The sequence below is a fragment of the Delphinus delphis genome, chromosome 5 (assembly GCF_949987515.2).
Source record: "Delphinus delphis chromosome 5, mDelDel1.2, whole genome shotgun sequence".
In the NCBI taxonomy this organism is placed as follows: Eukaryota; Metazoa; Chordata; class Mammalia; order Artiodactyla; family Delphinidae; genus Delphinus; species Delphinus delphis.
Genome location: NC_082687.1, coordinates 26,987,166 through 27,005,356, shown reverse-complemented (window position 1 = coordinate 27,005,356; position 18,191 = coordinate 26,987,166). Strand labels below are relative to the sequence as shown.

Here is an 18,191-nt window from a genome sequence, read left to right as displayed (position 1 = left end):
AGTGGCGCGGCAAAACAAACAAACAAACAAAAACAGATCATATCATTCCTCTGCTTACAATTCTTCAGTACATCCCCTCCTATACATAACACAGTAACAACTTCCCCCCGCCAAAAAAATGTATATTCATGCACATACATATTCATTTTTTAAAAGACTAAAGATATGCATCAAATTGTTGGCAGTGGTTATCTTAGGGTGGTAATAGTACATGTGACTATTTAAAAATATTTGTCTTTTGACCCAATAATATTACTTTTAGGAATTTATCTATAGTAAATAATTAGGATATGCCCAAAGATTTAAGTTCAAGGATGCTAGTCACAACAATATTTACAATAGGTAAAAATTGGAAATAATCTAAGTGTATAACAATAGGAGAGAAGAGTTGACCTTGAATAACTAAGGGGGTTCGGGTCGCTGACCCTCCTCGCAGTAGAAGATTTGAGTATAACATATTGTCAACTCTCCTCAGGAGTGGTTCCTCCACATCCGTTATTTCCTCCACAGCCACGGTTCTGCATCCTTGGATTCAACAAACAGCGGATCAGGTTGTACTGTAGTATTTCCTGTTTGAAAAAATTCTGCATATAAGTGGACCTGCACAGTTCAAACCTGCGTTATCAAGGGTCAACTGTAGTTTAATAAATTACATTATAGCAAATGATGGATTATCTGACATGGTTATCCATTTTTTTTAATTAATAAGACTGTTAATGAAAAAAGATTATAAACTAGCAAGTATACTATGGGATTAATTTTGCAAATTAAAAAATGTATATGGTGGCACAGTGGTTGAGAGTCCACCTGCCGATTTAGGGGACACGGGTTCGTGCCCTGGTCCGGGAGGATCCCACGTGCCGCGGAGCATCTGGGCCCGTGAGCCATGCCCGCTGAGCCTGCGCGTCCGGAGCCTGTGCTCCGCGACGGGAGAGGCCACAACAGTGAGAGGCCCGTGTAACGAGAAAAAAAAAAAAGAAAAGTATATGAAGAGAGGAAAAGACAGGAAGAATATGCACCAAAATATCAGTGGCAGTCGTCCCTAGGAAACAGACCCAGGTGGCCGTGATCTAGAGCTACACAGCCATGGAAGAGCCGCTCCTTCCCATTAGCAGACCTGCTTGGAATTCACAAACTCAGAGCAAATGTGCAAAGTCTAACCTGTACTTCCTGCAATGTTTTACAGCATCAGTTTAAGCAACGATCTATTTTATAGGCTGGAAATGCCCTCATAGAGTATATCACATGAATAGGAAGATATTTAAATCTGAATTTACTGTAACACAAATGATTCTTATTCTGCACACAGCGAATAGAAAAAATAAATAAATCCCCTAAAACTTTAAGGAATTTAGGCCTTTTAAATCTTGCCAGATTAGGATGGGTTAAGCTATTTTTTGCAATGACTGATAAGAGTTTCCCAAGCTTCTTATCAGTTTTTAACCTGTTTGAAAAAAGGAGTTACGAGTGCAAGAAATAAGTTGCTTGGCATGCTTGGTGACTAATATCCAGTTTCTAATTTACAAGTTGGTTTTTAAACATTGAGCTTAAAAGTTAGTTTTTAGAATTTTATGTTTCATGGGTTTCTTGTTACTTACGGAATGAAGTGATCAAAAGAAAAAAAGAAACTCTACATTCACAACTGCCTTTCTGTTCCATTCAGCCTCAGCCATCTTCCTCGAGAACACATTAATACGATTAAGAAGTCTAAGAAGTCATCTCTCTTTATTCTTTGCATAACTGAAGCATAGGTGCCATTCAAGCTACCAACTCATTTTCACTGAAAAGTAAAACAAACTACTGAAAAGCAAAATACGAAGCTTGTAAGTAGCAACAGAAGAAACCACAAGACTATCAGAAATGACCTGAAAGCCAAGCTTGCAGATTTTTTTCATGAATCAAGTAATAAAGTCAACCACAAAAGGTGTCAGGTATGCAATAAAATAGGCTGGCTTCAGCACATTCCTTTGTTTCATCGGTTGGTTTTGACATAAGGCAAGGAGACTGCCCTTAAAAAGCCTCATATTGAATACTGAGAACATGACATTTTATCGGACTTTGTTGCAAAACTAGAATTGTGTGAGAACACCACCACTTAGTTCTTCTAGAACATAAAGCAGAATTTACCAAACAACAGTCCCCATGAAAGACAGGAAGATCTGATTATGTGCTTATGAGCTTAAGGCTTTCTTTCTTTTTCAGACTATTTTGGCATTCTTTGTGAACAAACTAAAATTCCTTTGTTTTCTAGGGAGAGAGAGAGGTAGAAATTACTAATGTAAAACAGGAGCTTCTTACCAGTATCAAAACAAGGAAATCAGCTCCAGCCTTACTTGGATTGGGTGTAAGTAGGCTAGGAGTGCCCATTTTGGTCATCTCCATAGGCGAGCTGAGTCTGTACACCGCATACGTCTAGCAAATTAAAAAATCTGAATGTTAATGACATCAACAAAAAGCCTCGGGACTTCCCTGGCGGTCCAGTGGTTAAGAATCTGCCTTCCAATGCAGGGGATGTGGGTTCGACCCCTGGTCTGGAAAATCAGATCCCACATGCCACGGGGCAACTAAGCCTGCGTGCTCTAGAGCCTGCGCGCCACAACTGGAGAGAAGCCACCATGTAGATCCTGCCTACGGCAACTAAGACCCGACACGGCCAAATAAATTAATTAATTAAAAACAAAAACAAAATGTGGTGCTGATGGGGTGAAACTCAGACACTATAGCATTAAAAAAAAAAAAAGAGTGTGAACAAAGAGAAAATCATTTGCTCCTAGATATTTAGTCAAATCTAAAGTAGAATTTCTCTCTCTCAATTTACACTATGGTTCTCAGTTTAAGGATTGTAATTCTTTGGCGGATGTTTCAAGAAAACCATCCTAAGGTCTAGGTGCTTGTTTTCTTAGTGACAATTTTAAAATTACACTTTGCACAAAATAGGGAGTAAATATTTCATTGATTAAAAAATGGACATATTCCAGCTCAAGTATCTCATCCTTTGATAATGGCAAAATTAACAGATCTGCAGCCTCTATATAGGTAGGGGCTACTTCAGTGATATCTACAATCACAGAGAGGTAAAAGGAGCACTTGTTTGCCAATATACAGTCATGAGAGCCACACAGATAATTAACTCCAAACAAGCTGAATAGCTGTTTTTTGGCACCTAGATACATCCTGCAAATTAAAAGGGCTTCACTAAAGAAGGGTAAATATTCATTAATGTATTAAACATGAATTTCTTGGGCTCTTTATGTCCTTATTACTATACTTAGTTGCTGAGTCCCCTTTCCACTTAAGAGCCTAAGACTTAACCTTTTATGTAAACTTTGCAATTTACAGATTTAAACTCAGTCAGTACAGGGGTTTTCCCCCTCTCCATTTTCCTTCTCTTTTCTGTTGTACTGACCTCAAAGGCCCCTGGCTCAGGATCCGCTGAGCTGGGCAATTCCCTAGTCTGGTTGTCAGCTTCTTTCCCTTGCTGCCCCATGTCTGCACCCACCTCTGCCAGCTTTGTCCTGAACACTAGGCCCCTCCTGTTCTGCCATCCGTCTCTCAGCCACTCCTGTGTGCTTTGGGGGCTGGGGGTGCTCAGGAAAGTGCTGGATGCTCACTAACCTGGAGGGTGAGAAGCAATGTCTCAGTCGCCTAGTGAGGCCTGCTGGAAGCGAGGTGAGGATCCTCTCTGCCCTCAAGTCCTTCCTGTCTTCCCGCAGGGAATTTCTTGTCCTCTCAGCTGACTGAGGAGAGTGGACAGAGGGTACGATCCTTTCTTAAGCATCTAAATTCTGTCATATGCCCTTAGATTTTCTTCCTCTTTTTTCCTTTCCATAGACAACTTCATACCTCCTAACTCTTTGGTTTATGATGTAAACGTCCTGAGTCCTCCAAGCGCTTATTCATTTAGAACTCAAAAAATGTTTCCACTTTCAAGAAACCAGCCCTATAATAAAAAGCCTACTGTTTCAGCTTTTTTTCAAATTAATTTATTTATATTTATTTATTTTTGGCTGTGTTGGGTCCTCGTTGCTGTGTGCGGGCTTTCTCTAGTTGCAGCGAAGGGGGGCTACTCTTCATTGCAGTGCTTGGGCTTCACTGCGGTGGCTTCTCTTGTTGTGGAGCACGGGCTCGAGGTGCGTGGGCTTCAGTAGTTGTGGCGTGTGGGCTCAGTAGTTGTGGCTCGTGGGCTCTAGAGCGCAGGCTCAGTAGTTGTGGTGCACAGGCTTAGTTGCTCTGTGGCCTGTGGGATCTTCCCGGACCAGGGCTGGAGCACATGTCCCCTGCATTGGCTGGCAGATTCTTAACCACTGCGCCACCAGGGAAGTCCACTGTTTCAGCTTTGATTTTAAAATTCCATTCAGAAACTTAGTTGTCCTCTTCGTTCTTGGCTATGTTCACCCTCATCCTAGAGCGATGACTGCTATTGATTCAGTGGGTGAAGGGGGAAATGGTAATCAGGGGTGATGCGAGCCCCCTAGTGGGCATTTGGAAACGTGCAGGACATTTTTAGTGGTCACAGTGACTTAGGGATTTACTGGCATTTGGTGGGCGAGAGTAAGGATGGTAAATATCATGCAGTTGCAGGACAATGCCATACAAAATGCCAATAGCTCCCTGCTGAAAAATACCAAAGATGTTCTTCTCTTTGGGGGCTTTTCCAATCTGTGGCCCCATCTGTGTTACTAAACGGTACAGCTCCAGGGTCCTCCTTTCTTACCTCTGAGAAGCTGACTCTTTTCCTCTCCACAGTTCCAAGGGACTAGCTTGTCTCCCCATGCAGTCTTTGCACCTCTCCAGCCTGAGCTGTTTGCGGGAGGAACAAGGTGCTGGACCGAGAGGTACCTTTAGGTGTTCCATCTTTTAACTTCACTTTCCTCTTCCATCCATGGAGTGGTTTGAGTTTTTGCCTCTGAGCTTGCTTGGCCAGTCTCCTACATAAAAAATACACCAAAGTTCATCTCTTGCTTCTCATTCCCATTCCCATCATTGCTATGTGCAAGAGAAAATGTGAAAGAGCCTATATTTTAGCCCTGTCACTAACTATGACTTAGGGTCCATCATTTAACCCCACAGGCAGCTTGGTTTTCTCAGTTGTAAAAATGAAGGTATTGGGCTAGATGATCTAACGACATCTCAGTTCTGTGCTTCAACGAAAAAAATGCATTTGTTCTGTGGTTTGGGCACGCTTTACATTTCTTCCTTCACAAAGGTCCTTTAGTCTTTTTTGCTCATAATTTAAAAGTCAGTAGAGTCTTCAGCAGAGGAAATGGCAATAATGAAACTAGATTTTCATACCATTTTGTGGCAAGTGTTGGTTGATTATTGAGCTATATGTAGTAAAAAAAAAATATACATTTTAAGTTATTCTGTTCTCCACAGAGGATTAATCTCCCATCTGTCCTTGCTTCATTAATACATTTAGGAAATATTTACTAATCATCTACTGTGTGTCAGGCACTGTTCTAGATACAGCAGTGTTGAAAATATAACAGTGGGACTTCCCTGGTGGCACAGTGGTTAAGAATCCGCTTGCCAATTCAGAGGACATGGGTTCAAGCCCTGGTCCGGGAAGATCCCACATGTCATAGAGCAGCTAAGCCCGTGTGCCACAACTACTGAGCCTGCTCTCTAGAGCCCATGAGCCACAACTGCTGAAGCCCGTGCACCTAGAGCCTGTGCTCTGCAACAAGAGAAACCATCGCAATGAGAAGCCTGTGCACACAAGAGTAGCCCCCGCTCACCTCAACTAGAGAAAGACTGCGCACAGCAACAAAGACCCAACGCAGCCAAAAATAAATAAATATTTAAAATACAACAGTGAACAAAATAAACTCAATGCTTTCATAGAGCTCACATTCTAGATCATCAGTTCTCAAAGTGTGGTCCCTGGAAAATATCTCAGAGGGTCCAAGAGGTCAAAAACATTGTATTCATAATACTAAGGTATTATGTGACTTTTTCAGTGTGCTCATATGTGCACTGATAGTACAAAAACAATGGTGGGTTAAACTGCAAGTGCCTTAGCATGAATCAAGGGAGTGGTACCGGGCTTCCTTGGTGGCGCAGTGGTTGAGAGTCCGCCTGCCGATGCAGGGGACATGGGTTCGTGCCCCGGTCCGGGAAGATCCCGCATGCCGCGGAGTGGCTGGGCCCGTGAGCCATGGCCGCTGAGCCTGCGCGTCCGGAGCCTGTGCTCCGCAACGGGAGAGGCCACAACAGTGAGAAGCCCGTGTACCGCAAAAACAAAAAAAAAAAAAAGGGAATGGTACCAACTGTATAGTAGTTACTGCATTCTCCACCACCACACACCTTCAGGAAAAAAAAAAAAAAAGCCAGTTTCATTTAATCAGTCTTTAATGGAGCAATAAAACTGATCAACTTTTATGTTAAATTTCACCCTTTGAGTACACTTTTTTTTTAACATTCTGTGTGACAAAAAGGGAAATACACATTAAGTACCTCTGCTGCATCCAGAAATACAATGGTTGTCTTGAGGAAAAGCACATGTGATGATTTGAATTGCATGCTGAACTAGCCACTTTTTTAAAATGAAACCTCATCGTTCCTTGAAAGAACAACTGGAAGATAAACTATGGTTTTCTAGACTTGAAAATTTGGCAGACTTTTTTTTTCTTTTTTTGAAAATGAGCCAAGTAATTCTGCAACTTCCAGGAAAATAACTGGCAGTAAAATTCAACCTTTCAGGTAAAACTCAGAATTTTGGAAAATCTGTATCCGCCACTGTTAGTTTGACAGCTTCCCAAAACACAAAGAATTCTGATGAGATTGGTGGCAATATTAGCAAATGTGATTTTTTTGATATTGTGTAACGAAGTGTGCCAACATTTGGAAGATCCACAGAGTTCAGCGAACTATTTTCCAAATGACAAATGCATAAGGTTACAAAATCATCCATGCGTTAAAGTTCGGTGAAAGGTGTGAGAGAGACATTAAACTTTAATGTAACAGTATGAAACATTCATCGAGAAGGGGAACTGTGCAGTTGAGGTGACCAGGGACTGAGCTTTCCAGATCCTTCTGGGGTTTTCCACCCAGCTTTAACCACGGCCTCCCATGCCGTGAAGAATTTCATTACAAAGGATCAATGGCTCTTAACACCCAGGAGGGAATACACCAACAAGAAAAGAATTGAGAACCATTATAGAAATACTGGCCAAGAATTCAAGGAGGCCTCCCCGGAAGCATCAATGGAAGAAATACATAAAATTGATCAGTTACGGTGACTTCCCTGTTGGTCCATTGGGTAAGACTCCACTTTCCCAATGCAGGGGGCCTGGGGTTGATCCCTGGTTGGGAAATTAGATCCTGCATGCATGCCGCAACTAAGAGTGCACAACCGCAACTAAGAATTCACATGCCACAACTAAGAATTTACATGTCACAACTAAGAAGTCCACATGCCACAACTAAAGATCCTGCATGCTGCAACAAAGATCCCGTGTTCTGCAACTAAGACCCGGCGCAGCCAAAATACAAATAAATAAATAAATAGAAAACACAGACATAGGTGATTCATTCTCCCACTGTTCCTTCTCAGTGCTTTTTTCTTTTTTTTTTTTTTTTTGCATGCCAATAAACCATTATTCATACAAACAGGCAGAGGCAGGCCACAGTCTGCGGATCTCTGCCCTGGAGACATAGGGGCTCATCCAGGGAGAACGAGAAATGAGGTCCTGCCCCTCCAGTTCTCCAAACAGGAAACAAAGAGTAGCTGGGATGTGGGCCCCAGGGAGCCAGGGAAGGCAGTGAGCGTGCCCTTGCCGTGCGGGCGACCTCGGTGATTATCAATGGCACAGGGACAAGGCTCGTGGCAGAAACCTGGCGTGGGGACAGCGCCGGGGACTGTCAAGCACAACGCTCAAGATGGAGAGGATGATGGAGTAAGTGAGAAGAATGAAACTTTATCCCCTTTTTTTCAGGCCTGTCTGGGTGTAAAAAGCCCTCGGGTGCCGCGCCCCTGATTACGGGCTTGGCGATTCTTTTGTGGAGTCCCCTAAATATTGTGTAGCCAGTTTTCTTTTTTGGGAGGGGGTGGTTCGCGGGCCTCTTACTGTTGTGGCCTCTCCCGTTGCGGAGCACAGGCTCCAGACGTGCAGGCTCAGCGGCCATGGCTCACGGGCCCAGCCACTCCACAGTATGTGGGATCTTCCCAGACCGGGGCACTCTGTGATTTATGTCACAGAGTGTTCTGCCTATGTTTTCCTGTAAGAGTTTTATAGTGTCTGGCCTTACATTTAGATCTTTAGTCCATTTTGAGTTTATTTTAGTGTATGGTGTTAGCAAGTGTTCTAATTTCATCCTTTTACATGTAGCTGTCCAATTTTCCCAGCACCACTTACTGAAGAGGGTGTCTTTTCTCCATTGTATACTCTTGTCTCCTTTATCAAAGATAAGATAACCATATGTGTGTGGGTTTATCTCTGGGCTTTCTATCCTGTCCCATTGATCTATATTTCTGCTTTTGTGCCAGTACCATACTGTCTTGATTACTGTAGCTTTGTAGTATAGTCTGAAGTCAGGTAGCCTGATTCCTCCAGCTCTGTTTTTCTTTCTCAAGATTGCTTTGGCTATTCAAGGTCTTTTGTGTTTCGATACAAATTGTGAACTTTTTTGTTCTAGTTCTGTGAAAAATGCCATTGGTAGTTTGATAGGGATTGCACTGAATCTGTAGATTGCTTTGGGTACTATAGTCATTTTCACAATGTTGATTCTTCCAATCCAAGAACATGGTATATATCTCTCCATCTGTTTGTATCATCTTTAATTTCTTTCATCAGTGTCTTATAGTTTTATGCACACAGGTCTTTTCTTTCCTTAGGTAGGTTTATTCCTAGGTATTTTATTCTTTTTGTTGCAGTGGTAAACAGGAGTGTTTCCTTAGTTTCCCTTTCAGATGTTTCATCATTAGTGTATAGGAATGCAAGAGATTTCTGTGCATTAATTTTGTATCCTGCTACTTTACCAAATTCATTGATTAGCTCTACTAGTTTTCTGGTAGCATCTTTAGGGTTTTCTATGTATAGTATCATGCCATCTGCAAACAGTGAACACTTTACTTCTTTTCCAATTTGGATTCCTTTTATTTCTTTTTCTTCTCTGACTGCTGTGGCTAAAACTTCCACAACTATGTTGAATAACAGTGGTGAGAGTGGGCAACCTTGTCTTGCTCCTGATCTTAGAGGAAATGGTTTCAGTTTCTCACAATTAAGAACGATGTTGGCTGTGGGTCTGTCATATATGGCCTTTATTATGTTGAGGTAAGTTCCCTCTATGCCCACTTTCCGGAGAGTTTTTATCATAAATGGGTGTTGAATTTTGTAGAAAGCTTTTTCTGCATCTGTTGAGATGATCATATGGTTTTTATCCTTCAATTTTTAATATGGTGTATCACATTGATTGATTTGCATATACTGAATAATCCTTGCATTCCTAGGATAAACCCCACTTGATCATCGTGTATGATCCTTTTAATGTGCTGCTGGATTCTGTTTGCTAGTATTTTGTTGAGGATTTTTGCATCTATGTTCATCATTGATACTGGCCTCTAGTTTTCTTTTTTTGTGACATCTTTATCTGGTGTTGGTATCAGGGTGATGGTGGCCTCATAGAATGAGTTTGGGAGTGTGCCTCCCTCTGCTATATTTTGGAAGAGTTTGAGAAGGACAGGTGTTAACTTTTCTCTAAATGTTTGATAGAATTCACCTGTGAAGCCATCGGGTCCTGGGCTTTTGTTTGTTGGAAGATTTTTAATCACAAATTTCAATTTCAGTGCTTGTGATTGGTCTGTTTATATTTTCTATTTCTTCCTGGTTCAGGCTCAGAAGGTTGTGCTTTTCTGAGAATTTGTCCTTTTCTTCCAGGTTGTCCATTTTATTGGCATATAGCTGCTTGTAGTAATCTCTCATCATCCTTTGTATTTCTGCACTGTCAGTTGTTACTTCTCCTTTTTCATTTCTAATTCTATTGATTTGAGTCTTCTCTCTTTTTTTCTTGATGACTGGCTAATGGTTTATCAATTTTGTTTGTCTTCCCAAAGAACCAGCTTTTAGTTTTATTGATCTTTGCTATTGTTTCCTTCCTTTCTTTTTCATTTATTTCTGATCTGATCTTTATGATTTCTTTCTTTCTAGTAACTCTGGGGGTTTTTTTTCTTCTTACTCTAATTGCTTTATGTGTAAGATTAGGTTGTTTATTTGAGATGTTTCTTGTTTCTCAAGGTACGATTGTATTGCTACCACATCCCTCTTAGAACTGCTTTTGCTGCATCCCATAGGTTTTGGGTCGTCATGTTTTCATTATCACTTATTTCTAGGTATGTTTTGACTCCCTCTTTGATTTCTTCTGTGATCTCTTGGTTATTTAGTAGTGTATTGTTTAGCCTCCATGTGTTGGGTTTTTTTTTTACAGTTTTTTTCCTGTAATTGATATCTAGTCTTTTAGTGGTGTGGTCGGAAAGATACTTCATATGATTTCAATTTTCTTAAATTTACCAAGGCTTGATTTGTGACCCAAGATATGGTCTATCCTGTAGAATGTTCCATGAGCACTTGAGAAGAAAGTGTATTCTGTTGTTTTTGGATGGAATGTCCTATATATATCAATTAAGTCCATCTTGTTTAATGTGTCATTTCAAGCTTGTGTTTCCTTATTTATTTTCACATTGGATGATCTGTCCATTGGTGAAAGTGGGGTGTTAACATCCACTACTGTGATTGTGTTACGGTCAATTTACCCTTTTATGGCTGTTAGCATTTGCCTTATGTATTGAGGTGCTCCTATGTTGGGTGCATAAATATTTACCATTGTTATATCTTCTTCTTGGATTGATCCCTTGATCATTATGTAGTGTTCTTCTTTGTCTCTTGTAATAGTCTTTATTTTGAAGTCTGTTTTGTCACTTTCTGGGTGGTGGGGACGCAGGTGGGCCTGGAGGGGTCTGCAAGGCCTCAGGGCTGGAGCCCAGGTCCCCGCCCACCCCAGCACCCACCGCCAGCCGAGTCCCGCATCCTGCACCTCCATCCTGGGTCCCGGTGGCCAGAGGTGCACCCAGGTCTGTGGGACAGGCAGGTGCAGAAGTTGCTTGTGTTGCAGGGGGGTGTGGCGAGGTTCCGGTGCCTCCGCGGAGCATCGTGGGTCTGGGGCTGAGGGCGCTGTAGCTCGCTATGCTCTCTGCACTTTCCTGGCTCTGAAGCCTCGAGAACACGTCTAGGCAGCAGTAGCATAATGGGGAGTTTGCCTGCTGGGAACTAGGGCCTGCTGGGGTCTCAGTTCTTGGCTTGCCCTGGAATATGAGGTTGCCAGGCGTGTGAAAGCAGCAGGTAGGAGCCAGCCACTGGTGCAGTGATGAGCAGGAAAGGAAGGATGGTGGCTGTTGGCCTGTGAACCTAGGCAAGAATGATCACCCAACAGAATCCAGACCAAGGACCGTGGGCCCAGCTCGGTCCTGTGCGGCTGGTCAGTGGAATAGACCTGCAGGTGTGGCTCTTGTCACTCTAGGACTGGATTCAGGACAGATCCTGCTGATGAGCCCAGGGCACCGTCCTCAGTGCTCCAGGAGAGTGCGCAGTAGTGGAGCGAGGGTGGTGTGCCCGACTCAGCACAGCGGCCACGCACGGCCAGTCTGCTTAGAAGTGCAGTGGAGAGCCGGAGGAAGTCATGGCCTTGGGAATATCCTCTGATGAAAAAGAACCTGCAGGCTTATAAAACAATTTTTGTGTGGAATGTTGGTGTGTTGGAAAGCAGTTCTGTGTGCTTTTCACCTCTTGGTGTGGATCAGCAGTGCTGAGGCAGCAGGAGTGATACAGAAGTGTGAGCAGAGACCGTTTGGAATCCCCAAACTCCAGGGAAACTAAAGGTGACAGCAAGCCTAGTGAAGAGGACAGGAGCTGGGGGCCAGTGGCGGTGGCAGCAGGAAGGTGCCCAAAGGCAGTGGCGTCCCATCTTTGGTGGCAGCAGCCCAGCAGGCACCCCTCATCTCAGGGTCCTAATCCTGGCTCCAGCCGGGTGGTCAGGGGAGCTGCAAGGTCTTCTGGGAGAGCAGAGCCCACAGTCCTGAGCTGTTCTTCGCTGTGTTTGGGTCATCTCCCCCCTCCAAGGGGAGAAATCTAGATGAGGTTTAAGAATTAGTGCTTTAAGAATGTGGATCTCATAGTTGGAACCTTGGAACATGTGTTTTCAGCACAAGGTGTTAAAGTGAACGGAAGGATTTAATGCCTTTTCAAGGAGGGTATCTCCACGTGGGCAGAGCTAGAGAATGGGTCTTGAATTAAAAAATAAATAAGTAAAAAATAAAGTCTATTTTGTCTCATGAGAATTGCTACACCAGCTTTCTTGTGATTTCCGTTTGCATGGAATATCTTTTTCCATTCCCTCACTTTAAGTCTGTATGTGTCCCTAGGTCTGAAGTGGGTCTCTTGTAGACAGCATATACACAGGTCTTGTTTTGGGATCCATTCAGCCAGTCTATGTCATTTGGTTGGAGCATTTAATCCATTTACATTTAAGGTAATTATCGATATGTTCCTATTACTATTTTCTTAATTGTTTTGGGGTTGTTATTGGGGTTCTGTAAAACAGAACCCCAATTTGAAAGAGGAAAAAAGAAAAAAAAGCCTTAGCTATGGGGGTGGAGTTTAGGCGGGGGTGGAACTTGGGCAGGGGTGGGGTTTAGGGTGGGGTGGGACCTAGGCGGGTGGTGGGGTGACGTTTGAGTCTGGGGTGGGGCCTTGGCTCAGGACACAGGCAGCCAGAAAAGGCCCTGAGGGCAGGGCCTAGGCAGGGCGATGTTCAAGCGTGGGGTGGGGCCTCTGTTTAGGACCTGTGTGGAAGGGGAGAGACAGCATGTCCAAAGGAGGGCCTCTGGAGTTTGGAGTTCGGTGAGGGCCGAAGGGGGCCCAAGGGGGCAGGGGAATCCTGGACATGCTCCCTTTTGATGCTCTGCCTTCCCAGTGGTCCCCCAATTTCCCCCTTCGGGTGTAGGATCCCTTCCCCTCCCCCAGCCACCTCTCAGGGGCACCAGTCCCGTCCCGCCTCCACTTCTCGTCCCCCTTCACTTCCCCCATGCCCCACGTCCTACCCGGTTGTTGCGGGTTCCTCCCGTCCCCTTAGGTGTCCGTGGTCCCCCACCGGTGCCTGGTAGGTGTCCTAGTCGTACGGAGACATGAATTTCGCGTCCTCCTGGTCCGCCATCTTGACTCTGCCCTCCGTGCTCTTTTTACAACACAGACGTGATTATGTTTGGTTTCTCATTGTTTGACATCGTTTGGACAGTCCAGAATGTTAATCATATGGAGAAATCCTGTTGTACATAATATATCCATAATCCCTAACACATAATATATATTATATGTGTGTGTGTATATGTGTGTGTAAATTTCATTTCCGAATCTTCTAGAACAAAATAGTCAAACCTTTTCTCAGGATAAAATATTCAAAGCATGAAAATTGTAATTTCAAGTATACAAAGGATACATTTATAGTTGCTGAATTTTTTGAAATACCTTATACAATATATACTTGTATTTCTCATGTCTTTAACTTTGAAGCTTTTATCAAAAGAGCCTATTTGTGGCTTACACTTGAGATTTTGAAAGCAGTTTTTCTCCTAAGACTTGGTTTCTTGTGTTGCTTCTCAGACAAAGCACCAAAAAGGAAGGCAAAGCTAGGATTTCTTCATGAACTGTACCATTCAAAAATGTAATGGGGAAAATGTTTCTTTAGAGCTTTCCCTAGCAGATTTTTCCTTCTCTACTGTGTAGACCATTAGCTAACTCTCTTGTGACATTTATAAGTTTTTTGATACAGAAGAATTATTTTTGTAAGTACTTTATGAATAAAATAAATGTGTATGATTACTGAGATGACTGTTTCTGACAAATATTTATTACAGTAATCTGACAAGTATTATATTACAGATATAACTATTCTAGCCACCTCAAATTACACAGGATGCTTATTTCTGAAATAATAACGGTTCCAGCCAGATGATTTTTTTTAAAAGTCCATTGATATATTTTCAGATTTCATATTGTAACTAGCCTTTAAGAAACTATTCGCTGTTGAGTATTGTATCAAAGAAAAATATCCTCGATTATGCAAAAATGTTATTAGAATATTCCTCACTTTTACAGCTACATATCTATATCAGGCTGGATTTTCTTTATAAAATTCTACTAAAACAACATATTGCACTCATAGAATGAGAAGATATGAGGATCTTTGTTTAAGTTAGATATTAATCAGATTTGAAAATGTAAAACAATGCCACTGTCCTCACTATTTTTTTGTTTTGGAAAATGTAATTATTCTTCATAAAAATATGTTATGCATGGTAATATTTAATGAATTTATCACTGTTATTTTAAGTGCATTAATAAATAACAGGATTTAATCATGACATATATATATATATAAAACCTGATTTCCTTTGTTTCAACCATATTATTAAAAATTTTATTATGGGATATACTATTCTTTATGGTATTTATTATTTTCAGGAGAGAAATGGACATGATGTGTTATCAAACAAAGCTTTACCCTTTCTTTTAATTATCTTTATCAGAGAGACAAATGTATATTTGAATACCACATTTACACTTGAAGGTAATTTGCCTATTTACAAATTTGAATATCCAATAAAAATTTTGTGTTCGTATATATTTATTATACACCATAGAGAAAGATAAAAATTTGCTATTGGGCTTCCGTGGTGGCGCAGTGGTTGGGAGTCCGCCCGCCGATGCAGGGGACGCAGGTTTGTGCCCCGGCCCAGGAGGATCCTGGGTGCCGCGGAGCGGCTGGGCCTGTGAGCCGTGGCCGCTGGGCCTGCGTGTCCGGAGCCTGTGCTCCGCAGCAGGAGAGGCCACAACAGTGAGAGGCCCGCGTACCACAAAAAAAAAAAAAAAAAAAAAAAAACCAAAATTTGCTATCAAATGATTCTCCTTATATTTCCATTTGCTGCAAAGAACATTCTGGAATTTCTCCTCCTGCCTTCTGCCAATGTCATCAAACATATGGCTTGATACTGAACATCTTGGACTAAGGAGGAAAATTTTGAAATTGAAATTAAACATAATTGATTTCTCTGTCTTTTCCATCTCTTTTTCCTTTATCAAAGAACTAGATAAGGTATCCCATGAAGCTGTATCCCATCCGCTATTCTTTATCTCTATTCCTTGGGACGGTACTAAGTGGTCTTAGTCTTTTTTGCTGGGATTAAAAACCACTCTACGATAATCTCTCCCTAAATTCCTAAAGTATACAACTAGAACAACTCAAAGGGGAAAAAAACACTAAAATAATATCAAATAATAATCATTTTCTATGTGCCAGGTGCTTTATATATAGTATTGTTAATCTCACAAGAACATACAAGGTGCGATTTATTATATTATCCATTTTTCAGATGAGGAAACTAAGTTTCAAAATTCTTCTTGAGTTCAGATTGCTAGTAAGTGGTAGACCTGGAATTCAAACCCAGGACTCTATATACCTCAGTCAGAGATAATAAATGTGAACAGGACTTGAAATCAAGTCCCCTGATACAGTGCTCTTTCCATTACACCATGTACCTTATGGATAACTTATGTTACTGCAAGTAATAATAATAATCACAATATCAACAGAGTAAAAAAGGCAACCCACACAATGGAAGAAATACTTGTAAATCATTTATCAGATAAGGGATTAATATCCAGAATGTATAGAGAACTCCTAAAACTCATCAACAAAAAAACCATACAGCTCGATTCAAAAATCAGCAAAGGACTTGAATAGACATTTCTCCAAAGAAGATATATAAATGGCCAATAAGCACATGAAAAAAAAGATCAACAACATTAATCATTAGGGAAATGCAAATTAAAAGTAAAATGAGATACCACCTCCTATCCAGTAGAATAGTTAATATCAAAAAAACCAGAAAATAAAAAGTGTTGGCAAGGATTTGGAGAAAGTGGAACCCTTGTGTACTGTTGGTGGGAAAGTAAAATGGTACAGTGGAAAACAGTATGGTAGTTCCTCAAAAAATTAAAAATAGAATTACCATAAGATCCAGCAATTCCACTTCTGGGTATGTACCCAAAAGAATTGCAAGCTGTGTCTCAAAGAGATGTTTTGTACAACCATGCTCACAGCAGCATTATTCACAGTAGCTAAAACATGGAAGAAACCCAAGTGTCCAGTAATGGATGCATACATTGTATGTAATATATACACACAATAGAATATTATTCAGCCTTAAAAAGGAAGAAAATTCTGACATATGCTACAACATGAATGAACCTGGAGGATATTATGCTAAATGAAATAAGACAGTCACAAAAAAACAAATTCTATATAATTCTACTTCCATGAGGTACTTAGAGTGGTCAAACTCAGAGAAGCAGAGAGTAGAATGGTGGCTGCCAGCAGCTGGGGGGAGGGTGGAATTGGGTGTTATTGTTCAATGGATATAGAGTTTCAAGAAGAAATAGAACTGTCTTTGTTCATAGATGACATGGTTGTTTATACAAAAGGTGTGAAATAATTGCCAAAAACACCTTTCTGGGACTAATAAGCAATTATAGCAAAGTTGCAGCATACAAGGTTAATATACAAAAGTATATGGCTTTCCTGTGTACCAACAATGAACAAGTAGAATTTGAGATTTTAAAAGATAGCACATACATTAGCACCCCTCCCCACAAAATGAAATACTTAGGTATAAATCTAACAAAATATGTGCAAGATCTAGTTGAAGAAAACTACAAATCTCTGATGAAAGAAATCAAGGACCTAAATAAATAGATATTCCATATTCATGGATAAGAAGACTCAATATTGTCAAGATGTCAGTTCTTCCCAACTTGATATACAGATTCAATGCAATCCTAATAATCTTAATAAATTATTTTTTGGATATCAACAACGGTTTCTAAATGTACATGGGGAGATAAAAACCCAGAATAGCCAACACAATATTGAAGGAAAAGAACAAAGTCAGAAGGCTGACACAAGCTTACCTTAAAACTTACTATAAACTACAGTAATCAAGACAGTGTGGTACTGGCAAAAGAACAGACATGTGGATCAATGGAATAGACTAGAGAGCCCAGAATTATACCCATATAAATATAATCAACTGATCTCTGACAAAGAAGCAAAGGCAACACAATGGAGCAAAGGTAGACTCTTCCACAAATGGTGTTGGAATAACTGCACATTCATATGCAAAAATGTGAATCTAGACACAGACCTTATACCTTTTACAAAAATTAACTAAAAATATATCACAGACCTAAGAGTAAAATGCAAAACTATAAAACTCCTAGAAGATAACATTGGAAAAAATCTATATGACCTTGGGCATGGTGATGACTTTTTAGGTGTAACACCAAAGGCAAAATCCAGGAAAGAATTGATAACCTGGGCTTCATTAAAATTAAAAACTTCTCCTCTGCAAAAAGACACTGTCAAGAGAAGGAGAAGACAAGCCACAGAGTGGGAGAAAATATTTGTAAAAGACAGATCTGATAAAGGTCTGTTATCCAAAATATACAAAGAACTCTTACAACCCAACAATAACACACAACCTGACTAAAAGATGGGCTAAAGATATGAATAGACACCTTACTAAAGAAGATACACAGTTATCAAATAATCATATGAAAAGATGCTCAACATCACATTTCATCAGGGACTTGCAAATTAAAACAAGGTATCACCATACATCTATTAGAATAGCTAAAATTCAAACCATTTGATTACATCAAATGTTGTTGAGGATATGCAGCAACAGGAAGTCTCATACATTGCTTGCAGGGATGCAAAATAGTACAGCCACTCTGGAAGGCATTTGGTGGCTTCTGAAAAATGAAACATAATTTTCCACCCAATCTAGCAATCATGATTTTGGTATTTAGCCAAAGGAGTTAAAAACTCATGCTTACACAAAACCTGCACATGGATGTTTATATCAGCTTTATTCATAATTACCAAAACATGGGAGGAACCAATATGCCCTTTAGTAGGTGAATGGATAAATAAACTGTGGTACATCCAGAAAAAGGAATATTATCACTGAAAAGAAGTAAGTTATCAAGCCATGACAAGACATAGAGGAACATTTATCACATATTACAAAGTGAAAAAAGCTAATCTGGAAAGGGTATATCTTATATGATTGCAACTATATG

At 40.8% G+C, this 18,191-nt stretch overlaps 1 long non-coding RNA gene across 1 annotated transcript in view; it reads right to left on the bottom strand.

Annotated features, from left to right (window-relative positions):
* LOC138414081 (uncharacterized) overlaps window positions 1-18,191 on the bottom strand; it is a 39,741-nt gene that overhangs the window by 6,828 nt on the left and 14,722 nt on the right. The window contains exons 3-5 of the long non-coding RNA XR_011246461.1: window positions 4,715-4,928; window positions 2,299-2,412; window positions 426-569 (exon numbers count right to left, since the gene is read on the bottom strand). This is a non-coding gene — a long non-coding RNA (uncharacterized lncRNA). The remainder of the gene's footprint in view (window positions 1-425; window positions 570-2,298; window positions 2,413-4,714; window positions 4,929-18,191) is intronic.